The sequence below is a fragment of the Meleagris gallopavo genome, chromosome 15 (genome assembly GCF_000146605.3).
Source record: "Meleagris gallopavo isolate NT-WF06-2002-E0010 breed Aviagen turkey brand Nicholas breeding stock chromosome 15, Turkey_5.1, whole genome shotgun sequence".
Lineage (NCBI taxonomy): Eukaryota > Metazoa > Chordata > Aves > Galliformes > Phasianidae > Meleagris > Meleagris gallopavo.
In genome coordinates this window covers 2,226,855-2,238,901 of record NC_015025.2, presented here as the reverse complement: position 1 = coordinate 2,238,901, position 12,047 = coordinate 2,226,855, and the positions used below count along the sequence as shown (strand labels likewise).

The 12,047-nt window shown below is 44.9% G+C and overlaps 1 long non-coding RNA gene across 6 annotated transcripts in view; it reads right to left on the bottom strand.

Annotated features, from left to right (window-relative positions):
• Nucleotides 1-12,047, bottom strand: part of LOC104913242 — a 41,998-nt gene that overhangs the window by 7,518 nt on the left and 22,433 nt on the right. For 5 of the 6 annotated variants that reach the window (XR_004161384.1, XR_004161383.1, XR_004161388.1 and 2 more), the window contains one exon: nt 10,535-10,644. This is a non-coding gene — a long non-coding RNA (uncharacterized LOC104913242). Of the gene's footprint in view, nt 1-10,534; nt 10,645-11,678; nt 11,790-12,047 lie in introns of all 6 variants that reach the window. The other variant, XR_004161386.1, reaches the window with a different exon arrangement.

Sequence of the window (12,047 nt, the reverse complement as noted above, 5' to 3'; positions counted from 1 at the left end):
TCAAAGCAATTAAACACTAAGACTTACAGATGTGCCTGTGAGGAAACTGGCATCCAAGATGTTAAATGCCTGCGCAGCGCTGCAGAGTGCAGTTCATATTCACAGGAGGTTTCCACTAACTTGCTTGGGCAAACTGAGCAAATGTCAGTGGGAATTCTGACCCTGTGCATAACATTAATCTTCATAACTACTCATCCAGATGTTTACATGTTCCTAGGATGGAGATGGATTTTACTCATGTTAATTTTTGCAGCCTGTTGCTATCTGGAAGAAAAAATTGAGGCTCTGGCATGCACAGCTAGTTCTGTGCTCAGCTGAGGACAGAGATCCCTCATTGCAGCAACGCCACCTCCAGGGTCACAAAGCCTGTGCTGCCAATCAGATTCCTATCCTATGCAAACCTCCAGCCTGTGTCACCTGCACACAGCCCCCAAAGTCTCACCATTAGGTTAGAGATGTTTTTGCCTACCAAACAGCCTCTTATGCTACGTTTAAACTCAGATGTGCTCGTGGTTTGCTGTGGATAACTGCTGTTATGACCTAATTAATGCTGATCTGAAGTACAAAGTAACAGTAGCAATTTGCAAACTGCAGGAAGAATACAACAAGGGTCCTTTTAGATCTTTTAGATGATATAATCTCAAATCCAATTTCAATATGCCTACACAGTCTCTGCTGTGCCTTCCTGACAGCAGCACCCAGCAGGGAAGACTGCCAGTCAGACACTATTACTGCAGCTCACCCCAGCACATCTCCATCAGCTGGGATCACCACCGTCACTGTGAGGCACTGAAGCTTCATTAGTGACTTCTGCAAGGAGTGACTTCTGCATAGGAGTGCTGGTTTTGTCAGCCAATCATCCAACAGGAACACAATCTGGGTATGCAGCCCCCTAGCACAGCCCTTTCTCCCCAACATACTTTCCCAATGAGACACTTGGTTCTATTTAAGCCTGAACAACGTTGATAGAATCCACTGCTCCCCCAGAAATGAGCACAACCCAGACTCTGCTGGACTGCCAGCCTTTGCCCTTGTTATCTCTGATAGGAGATAGGAGGCTGCCCTAGCAAATAACTGCCTTGGGCAACTGGAAAGAAAGCTCTGAGGAAAACTGCCATTATAAAAAATTAATCTTTACGTAGGAGGTTAGATAGGATCGCTATAGGATTTTTAAGCCGACTTCAAAATGCTACTAATTAGGCAGAAGATTCATTTGAGTCATGTATGGAAAGAAGCCCATGGCCTCCACCCTCATACTGTATTTAAGAGAAGGGTGCACTCTTACACCTCGTGTTCCTGCTGCCATCTGCCATTGCCTGGTGCAGCTTCGTGAGACATTGGTGAATCCTGAGGCTCCCATGGTTCCACTGAACAAAGCGTACAGACACTGGGGAGAGAGTTCTCATTTCATCAGAACAATACGTTGAGCTGCTTTTGTTTCGTGGTTTTTGTTTTGTCCCCTATCAGCAAGTCTGTGCGACGCACTGAAGGTACTGACATACTGTGCTGGCTTATCTGGAACTAATCACCCTGCCTTTCTGCATGTGTCCTTCAAAGGGATGGCACATGCTCAGTTTGCAGTTTCAAAGATCATACTGTTTGTTAGCACAGTCAGCAGTTTACCAAACAGAAAATGCAACTCTGCTCCTCCAGGAGCTCCACGAGCAGTGCCCAGGCAGACCTTCTGCAGCTCTGTTCTTTTACTGGCTGTTTTGAACCAAGCTGCCTGCAACACATCCTAAGAGATTTAAAATCTGCAGGTTAGTTCGCTTCAGTCATGCCTGTCAAGTGCTCAACATTTATTTGATAAGATCCGTATATTTTTACTTCTATCTTCTCTGTTTGTGACTTGTTAAACCAACAATTTGCAACTTTTGACTGATCCAAAGGCAATTTTTCAGAAATTGAAATAAGTTATTAGATTATTCAACGTCTGATGATAGAGAAATAGAATCTCACAGATTCCTCAGGTCAGCTGTTCCCATGGTTTACAACAGCACAACTTCCAATAGCATGGCATTACCTCACTACCTGCTTCTCCCTCCACTCCAGCTTGGAAGTCCCCCAGTGCTCCCCTTTACCAAAGAGCCTCTGGTCAAAAAATAGGGTAGGACCTCTTACTGGGAAAAGACCCAAGGGGAACTGCAAGGAAGGAAAGCTTCTAGGATACATGCTGATGTATGCAGTAGGGGATGCTTTCAAATACACTATTTTCCACAGCTGACTTTTCATACAGAAACTAGCTATGAATTCCAATTAGTAGATTGTTTGGAATTCCCAGTGCCTTTTGAGGATGGAGACCAAGATGTCAGAGCTATTGATTTCTTTTTGATGCACTCTGATCACTTGTGTTTCAAGAACATTTGCCATGGGAGTATCTGGTGCAAGAGATTAAATAGCCAAGTCTGAGATGTGCACACAAGACTTGTGTTTTGATGGCTGCATTATACCAGGCCGTTGTTTTGACAGCTGTAGAGATCTACTGTCAGCTTCTACCTGCACTGCTTCCCTTCAGTGGGAGATTTGCCTATGCTGATAAATGTGAATACGTGTGCAAATCTCTCTTAAAAACAGAGTTTGTGGGAAGAAAGAGTTTCAAGGAGGATTTGTTCGTTCTGTTTTTCCTTCTAGTACAGTAGATATACTGAAATCACAACTTCCTTCTGGCCTCTGTTCTATTCAAGACTTCATGGAGTCTTCAGCTCATGGTCCTGTCCTTGTGGCAGCACCAGTACTGCAGGGAGCCAGTGCTGAGACATTTCAAGGTGGCAATGCAGGGGAATATAATGATATTTCTGTTGGATTAGTTTTCTACTGGCTGAATGTGACAGAACAGCTTGGCCCAGGTTCAGATCAGTGAATTAATTACAATTATTTTTTCCAGACTTGATCAGACAAGCGAAAGATAACTGGCCAAAAAAAAAAAAGTAAATAAGCACGTATTTAACATGCCTTGATGAAAGAAATGGAAATTATCCTACCTGACAGAATCAATAAAGACTCATTAACTTCAGTGAAGATTAATGGGCTATGAGAAGAGCTAGATATACAGCCATTAATCTTTCCTGAGATGCTGCATAAGTAATGATTGCTGTGGCCCTCCTTCATTAGCAAATCCATACTGTGCAAACTACCATAGGGTATGCAGGCAGGCTCAGCATATGAGCTCAGCTCCTTCAGCTTCTGGTTACTGCAGCAGGAACGTGTAAGTGGATCATCCAAGGAACAGTGCTGCTCAGCATTTTCTCCAGACACCTATCTGCAAACCATTTGCTCTTTAACTCCTTGCTCTCTAGGCAACAACCAAATTAGCTCCATGACACACAGCCTGCACTGCACATCTGGTGGTTGCTGTACGGAGCCCCGTGTCCTTGTGTCAGCTCACAGCAATGCAGGAACTCAAGGAAATCTTCTATTTCTTTTAATCGCTGCAGACCCAGCCCTGTGTGCTCAGCAGAAGGGCTGCAAACTCCTTCCCCTGCTGCAGGGCAGTAAGAAACTGTGATTCAGCAACCTGTCCTCAGGTGCCATGCTGTCAACAGAGAGTAGAGAGCAAATGTATGCTAAACACAACATGGGCTACGTCTCCATTCCTGAGCATACGCAGAGAAACAAAAGCAGAACACAAATAGCTTCAAATTCCAAAGAAAAAGAGGACCAAATATTATGATTGCCAAGACCGTAGCTCTGCATACATTCAAAGCCTGGAACAGATCTTGTAAGTACTTAACACTGCATGATATCATCTGTAACGCTATATGAGAAGCTTTAAAAGTAGATTCATATGGAAAACAATAAAATCATCTGCTTCAGTGGCTGGCAGCCAGGGTGATGTTACCAAATACCATCCCCACCGGCCCCACAGCTGAGTGGGGCATTCCCCAGGGGTGTGTGTGCTCTGGAAGCACTGCCACAGTGGCCCTGCAGCACAGACAGCCCCGCACTCAGCCCTGGCCCCAGCTCAGGTGATGGGAGCCCGGCCCTGGGACACAAATCCCCAGGGACAGCTGGGAGAGCTGGAGCTGCTCCAAACAGGAGGGAGATAGTGCTGACCTGGAATCACTCTTTCTGGAAGAGCTCAGGAAGGGAGGGAGGGAGGGAGAAACTGAGCTATGCACAAGATGGAAAGCCATGATTCAGCTCTGCTTGCCTGCCGTGCATCCCCTGCAGCCCACCTGGCCATGGGTGCACTGCAGCCTTTGGCCAAAAGAAGGTGGTCTGCCCGCACCCTGAGATAGCTGTGCCCTGCATCTCTGTGCCTCCCAGCTGTCTCTTGCACCATATATTTATTATTATTATATACATTTATTTTCATGTACTTCCAAATTAATCCTTTTCCACTGGACTAACATTAAGTGTCAGAAAAAAATAAAACTCTTCATGCCTAATTTTGGGGAGAACAAACACAGACAGCTGCTTGGATAGCAGTAATACCTGCTTCTTTTCCAACAACAGAAATGCATGGAAGCCCTCAGTTCATAGGGTAACAGCAGTGCCCCATTATTCCAACACTATTTGCCTATTTGCTTTAATTACCTTTTTACTCATTGCTTCATTCCATTCTGCTGGTCTCCCAAAGAGGCCAGTCCCACTCAATGCATTTGTTTGTCAACTTGGTCATCTACAGAATCTACAGAACCTTCTGCATCCAGTCTAATCTCACCTACTCAGAAATGTTAATTCCATAGATCCCAGAGCATCTCCAGGAGATTTTGCTACTTCTGTGGCCTAGGTTGCCTTCCCTGTACAGTTATAAACTTTCACTTAACCAAAACCCTGCAGTTATCTGTAGGGCTCTCTGTTTTCCAGACTTCCCTGAGACCTGATTAAATGGAGGTCAGATGTGCTCCCCGAGGGTTCATTCCACAAAGTTCTTCATGTGCTGAAGTCAGGCTCCAGTGCACAGGTTTATGTGTGAGCCATGAATCCATCCACCCGAAGTCAGCCTTCAGTGCAAACTCTCACCTTGCTGGGTTGGGATGCCTTTGAATGTCATTATGAGAACCAACCACCTCTGAGGTCAAGTTACCCCAAATTATGATGGCCAGATGGTCTGTTAAAATGACACCCAGTTAATTGCTTTTAGCTGAACCTCTGGCTACAGTGATTAAACACTCTCATTCTCCTAACCAACTGTCTTGGTCACTGCTAAAAGCCTGAAAGGCTTCAAAAAATCAAATCCTCTTCCATTTTCAATGACACAGGCAGGAAGTGGTTACAAAGCACTATCAAAAAATCACTTTCTTAGACTTTCATGAATTGTATACTACTTATTTTTTATCAAAATATGTCTAAAAAGAAATTACTTGAAGCTGTTCCTCTGAAGGCACTAAGCTGTACCACCTTTCTCAAAACATGAATCACAGAATGGCCAGGGTCAGAAGGGACCTCAAGGATCATGAATCTCCAACCCCCCTGCCAGATGCAGGACCAGCCTCCCCATTTAATACCAGATCAGGCTGCCCAGGGCCCCATCCAACCTGGTGTTGAACACCTCCAGGGATGGGGCATCCCCAGAGCCTTTATGGGCAGCTGTTTCAGCACCTCACCACTCTCTCTATAAAGAACTTCCCCCTGACATCCAACCTAAATCTTCCCTCCTTCAACTTAAAACCATTTCCCCTTGTCCTGCTGTTATCTACCCTTGTAAAGAGTTGACTGAAGTCCTAATTAGAAGAGTCACTCAAGATGGATTTTGAGGATAAACAACTTAGATTTAAGTCCTCTTTCTGCAGAGATGGCAGTGTTAGCAAAAATGTGCCTTGAAACACTTTCCTCTCATCCTTCAATTGGGACCAATTTGTTGAAGAATCTGAAGGACATGACATCTATAAGCTTCATTTGTACGGTCAGAAGTGAAGCACAGGATGGAGGAGCAGCACCTCGCTGCAGGACCGGCTGTCTGGGCACACAGCAGGCATTGCTGCTGGAGTGAGCACCGAAGGAATCAGAGGTACTGCTTTGTGTTCTCAGCCACTGCAACTCCGGAATAAGGTCCTACTCACAGAGGGCAGCACCCTGCACACACAGCTCCACTCCTACACACACAGCACACGGGTGCTATTTGTAAGAGGGGAATGCAGCCCTCAGACGTTTTTCTATGGGAGGTTTCTCTCATTGGCAGGAAAGGCTGTCTGTGATAGTAACGTATCAGGTTCAAAGTAAAAAAGCCAGCACCAAGTTAAAGTTCAACACTGAAAGTAAATAAATCAATGTAACTCAGGTAGTATTGCATCTCTACTTATTTGCAAGCAAAACCAGTTTACAAGTTTGGCACCATAAAGGGGAACAATGTGCAACAAACCTGAGAACCATGACATAAAACTGCCTGCCAGCCTGAGCTGGGCTGTGTGTGCAGACCACTCTGCACGGCCCAGCCCCACTGCACCCAAACCCCTGACAGGTCCCAGCACACCCACTGCCAATCCAGGCATGCTTACTAATGGGGGAAAAACGACTGCCCTGGGATTGCTGGTTTGCTCGAGTCCCTGGAAAGCAGAAAATCTGGGGGAGTGGCGAATTCCTTTCCTGCACAATAGAAAATTACATCCCTTCTCTGGAATGTTTAAGCTAATCTGGGGAATTTAACAGATATTAATGTTCTTGCTGCACAGACCTACACACCAGTTTGCAGCTTTGAATGAATGACTTGTGAATCTTGTTGCATTTCCATAGTTCTCTCTTGAAACAAGGCAAGTTTTATAGCACTTTATAGGTTTTTAAAAGTAGATTTCCCAAATTATTGACTTTCTGTAAAGTTCATGGCATTTCTTGAACTCCTTTATACCCTATACTGAACTCTCCAGCTCTTGCTCAAGGAAGAACACTTCAGGAGGACACATGGGCAGAGCCTGCCCTGTCGGCACTCCCAAGGCTCATTTTTCCACCACCTTTCTCTTAACCCACCACGCTACTTCCAAGTGTTGCTGCAGCTAGCAATCTGACAGGACGGGCCTCCCTTCATGGCTCTCACTGCACGTCTCCCAGATGCAACCAACCAAGTGGCCAGACCCATCACAACTGCAGCTGCACACCTCCACTGAGGTGACCCAGGTGTAGCCCAGCTCTGCAATGGTGGCATTAGTTTTGGAGTGACCCATGCACTTTTGGAATGACCTAGTATCTTTACTAACTGATGAATGGGCTCACAAGCCAACGTGTCTCCTTTCCTACACCTGCTTCACTTTTCCACGCTTTCTCTCTCACTCTATAAGTTAATTTCTGGTTAATTCAAACCTTGCATTTCTAGAGTGATGCTGGAAGAAACCTCTCTCCAGTGCTGAGGCAAGCAGCAGTGACTGCAGCTCCTTCCCCTTGGTACACTCACAGTGTCGTCAGAACTAACCATTACTTAGCAATTTAGTGTTCCAGAAAGCACAAAACTTATCCAATATCAATTGTTTTATTTCATTTTCTATAATAAGAGTTTGATACTGAGGCCATCTCAGCACAGAAAACTACAGTCCTCATTTCCAGTATTTCTCACACGCTGGTGCTGAAAACAATAAAGCATTCACAACCTCCACAATCTTGTGGCAACCCTCTGATGCATTCTACTGCCATGTAAATTAAGAAATACTAAGAAGATGAACTATCACATCTATAGTTTGACCAAGATCTGAGTGAACTGCTGTAAAACATCAACTTTCTAAAGGTACAGTATTCTGGGGTCATATCCAAGATTAAATTTGGCTCATGAATTCCAGAGCAGTCCCATTTACATCAGAATAAATTGGGAGCAAAGTTATTAAAGCAAAAAGGTTTATGCCAGTGGGGAGAAAGGCCTGTGAGAACACAGTCAGGGCATAAAGGTTCATGGTCAAAATAGGTAGGTTGCTCTGCAAGTAATGCCTCCTGTTAATTTCCAAGGAAACTACATCATACAACCAAAGATCTTCTGAAGAAACTCACTTGGCCTCAAAATCAGGCTTCATCTCTTTTCCAATTAGCATCTACAGGATGCTTTCACCTCAACCGGAACCCCACAGTGAGTCAAAAGCTTTTTCCTATTAAAAAAAAATTAGGTGCAACCCCAAATTACCAATTTATCCAGACTTCAACCTCTTTGATTCCGTTCGGTCCAACTTCTCTACTTGCAGCCATAATTCCTGTTTGCAGGCTGCAGAACAGATGACCTGTTCTTTGGCAGGATAAGCTGTTATGTTTCCATCACAATCTATAAGCTCTGTTTCAAGAGGGTGAGCGGGCAACGGGCCAGGAGTAGAATACCTCTGCTTCACAGTCATCCCGGAGCCAAGATATTATTTCGACTTTTCAAAAGCATGAGTGGTCAAAAAGCAGCGCTTGGAAATTGAAACCATCCTCCATGCACCTCTGCTTCTCTCAAATTAAGCTTGAAAAGCATTGTGGATTACATGACTCATGCAGCGTGGGGACTGCATTTTCCCCATCAATAACAGTCTCAGTTTATATTTCTCAGTTGCACTCCAGTGTTTTTCCTGTTTGCAGCCAACGCACAGAGCCAACCCACAGCAAGGGGTCACGCCGTGGCACGGGGCTCGTGGCGCATCTCCATCATGCTCCCACATCTGGCCATCCCACATCTCCCCCAGGAAGGGCCCTGTGCAGCCGTGCTGCAGGCTCTGAGGCAGCATTTGGAGGCTGCTGGACAGCCCGGAGCTGTCGTCCCTTGCGAGGCGTCGTGCCACGCTTCGGTTCATCTGACAGTTACACGGCTGTCTGGGGCTTGCTTTAATCTCAATAGCAGGCTGAAGTATTTTTCTAGCTGTTTAGCATTTCTGGTTTATGACTGTCCAAACGCTGCAACATTCTGCTGGTGTTACCATGCAGATCCAGAGGAAAAAAATCATGTCGAATTAGTTCTAGGCACACGGTGACCTCTGCAGGTTAACTCAACGCCTGGCACTGCCCCCAGCCAACCCGGCCCGTTCTGTCCTCAGTCACTGGGCTCCAGGGGGTGTCTCTATTGGAGTTCTGGCTGAGGACTTTGCCTGGGGAGACACATCGCTTTGCCTTTGAAACTCCCAAGTTTTAGAACTTCCTGCATGTTTCGAAGCACCTGGGAAAGACACGGGTGGAGTGAGCTCGGCAGTGGGATGCTGGCTGCAAGCACGCAGCAACAGGAACTGCAGACATCAGCACAGCCCGTGCCAGCCTGCAAGACCTACACACAGACCTCAGTGCCACGACTCCCCTGCTTTAACACAGCAGCCAGGAAATCCAACCTGAATGGAAATGTCCTTGAAATGCCATCATCCTGCATTTCAATGTGCTTCGCTGTGCACTCAGACCAGAATAAAACCACACGCACCCTGACAATCACAGGTCATTGTGTTCTGTCCCAAAAGAAACAAAGCTGCAGCAGAACAGAAGTTTCAAGGAATAAGAAGTGGCTCTTTTTAGGCATTCCCAGAGCAGTTTCTGAGGCTGTACATGCAGCACAATCACAGCCAGGCTAACTTCTGGTCACACACTCTGAAAACTAAGAGAATCAGCATCAAAAAGACAGAAGTGATAGTGCAAACAAGACAATCAGATATTTCCTGCATCTGAACCCTAAAATACATTTCAGTTGGGAAAAAGGACAGAGATGCCCAAACTCGTAAGTTTGGACCATCTGCTGCCAGACGCATGGCCACCACATTGCCAGATGTGAAAAACTCAAATTCAAAGTTGTGCCATGTGTTCTCAGGTAAGTTCTGAACTATATGTTTTTGCTCGAGACAGCTGCATTCCCATCAAGTTCTGGAGAGCCCCTGCAGAAGTACATCCCCTGAACACATGGTAAATGCTCAAAAACCAGTTCTGAAAGAAAGCAAAGTAGCCATGGATGTTTGTACTAGAGCTTGCAGGTCTTAACAGCCAAGTGAGAGTGACAGCAAAGTTGGAGGGCAGCTGGCAGACCTATTGTTTCACTATCTTTTCTGAAGTGTATTTTTACCTTAACGAAGAAACAAAACCAAAACAACAAACATTTTACATCGCTGGTCTATCAGCCCTTAGTAGCTCAGAAGGAACAGGCCAGAGCTTGTGGCAGCAGTGTGGGCATACAGCTGTTTATGCCACATGAGGCTGTGTGCTCACAGTGTGTTGGGGCAAATGACCCGATGCTCCATTTACAACATATTAGCATGAAACACAAAAATACACATGCACAGGTACTAAGAGGTGTGCTGGGTTTGATTGCTTCAAGACACGAAGTTAGCAGGCTGAACAGACATAATATGCTTTGCATCCAAAACCTTCTGGTTTGGAGAGGGGATTCTAATACATGTATTTGAAATTCTAAAGAAACTTGATTTTGCAGCAGGTAATTGTCATGTTAGTCCAGCTTTTTTTCTAAATTCCCGTGTAAAATCTCATTCAATTACATTGCTGGCACAACTTGCTCCTCTGAGTTTTAAGAGCTGATGCTGTATTTAAAAGTTGCTTTCAGATGTCCAAGGAGGGTATGCACACATACCAGCATCGTGAAAGCACAGAATAAGACACAGCCACTTGTTCTACAATATATATGATTTCTAAAAAAGACAAAATGTTTATAACTACTTACTGACAAATGTAGCAATGCAGTGATGAAGCAGACTTCCCAAACATGCGGGCACTAAGTTGGAATCATTCACTGGCCTAACGCAATTCCTTCCAGCTTTGATTTTTAAAGTACTGGGAAAAGACAATAAAAAATTATCAGCAATGGATGGTAAATTATTGTTTTAAGACTGAACTAGAAGAGTCTGCCTTAGAAATAATAGACTGCTGCATTGGTTCCCACTGCATGAACAGCAGGCAATGGGAATCAGCAGAGCACACAGCCCAGTACATGGAGCAACACCAGTAAGAACCAAACAAGGCTAAAAGTAAACAGATTAGAAAGAGGAATATTCACTGCAGAATATGTTGCTAGCATTAATTCCTTTAGAAAGCAGAAATTCAGTGTTTGAGGACGGTATCTGCCTCCTTCACTGGGGAAAAACAAAAGCTCAGAATTTAAGAATATTAAGTCGCTCAGTCACTTTTAGATGTTACTGCAGATCAGCTGAGGAATTCACAGCAGGTGAGTGCATGTGCCATGCTGGTGGTGACACAGACTGCAGAGGGCAGCTCAGGGCAGAAGCAGACATAGCTGCAAATATCATGCAATAGCCAGATGCTGGACTTACTAAATTACTGTTATTCACCTGTTGCCAGCATTTGGATACCAGATTACATGTAACTACATGGTTACATTCTGGATAGTGATAAACACTGCCCGAGGGCAGGGGGCAGCCCTACCTGCTGCTGCTAGCGGGGTATGCTGAGGCCACACCAGTATATATATGAACAACTGTATTTATCTCCCTAAAGATAACACACTGAAACATTTGCCTTCCTTCAAACCCTTTTAAACAGCCTTCCAAGCCCATTGGAGAGTTTTGCTGAAATATTAAACTGTCCTTTCTGGGAGCATCCTATAGCTCTCAGTACAATTTATCTCGATTTAGAGCTGAATAAATCATGAGAGCGGCCTCGTTCCTCACCATAGAAGCACAACCCCTCTTCTACTGCTTCCAGACTCTCTCTCCCTACCTGGTGTAGGGAACCTGCATTGGCAGGGAGGTTGGACTCGATCTCTGGAGGTCCCTTCCAACCCCTATGATTCAGTGATTCAGCACATACTGTCTGTGTCTGTTATTAGCAAAGATGCCAAGTCTACAGACCTGCTTTGAATTTAAGGCTCTCTGCTGCAGCACTGCAAAGGTTTTCACTGAAATGTCACTCTCATTTCCAGGCTTTGATGATGTGTCAGTAGCAATGTGGAAGGCAGGTCCCTGCCACAACAAAAAGCAAAACTACAGTGTTTGATTACACAGAAATCTCTGGCCCAGCAGAATGTGTGTCATTCTGGATGCTCTGTGCATTCAGAGCTCTCTAGGAGTAGATTTCTGTTAATTTGCTCTTGTGCATGAGATCACCACATAAACCAAACTAACAACGACAGTCTTTCCTGCACAACAGACATATAAACTTAGAGAACAAAAAGCTGTAAACCCATATGTTAGCCACCACATTTATTTGCCACAGTTACT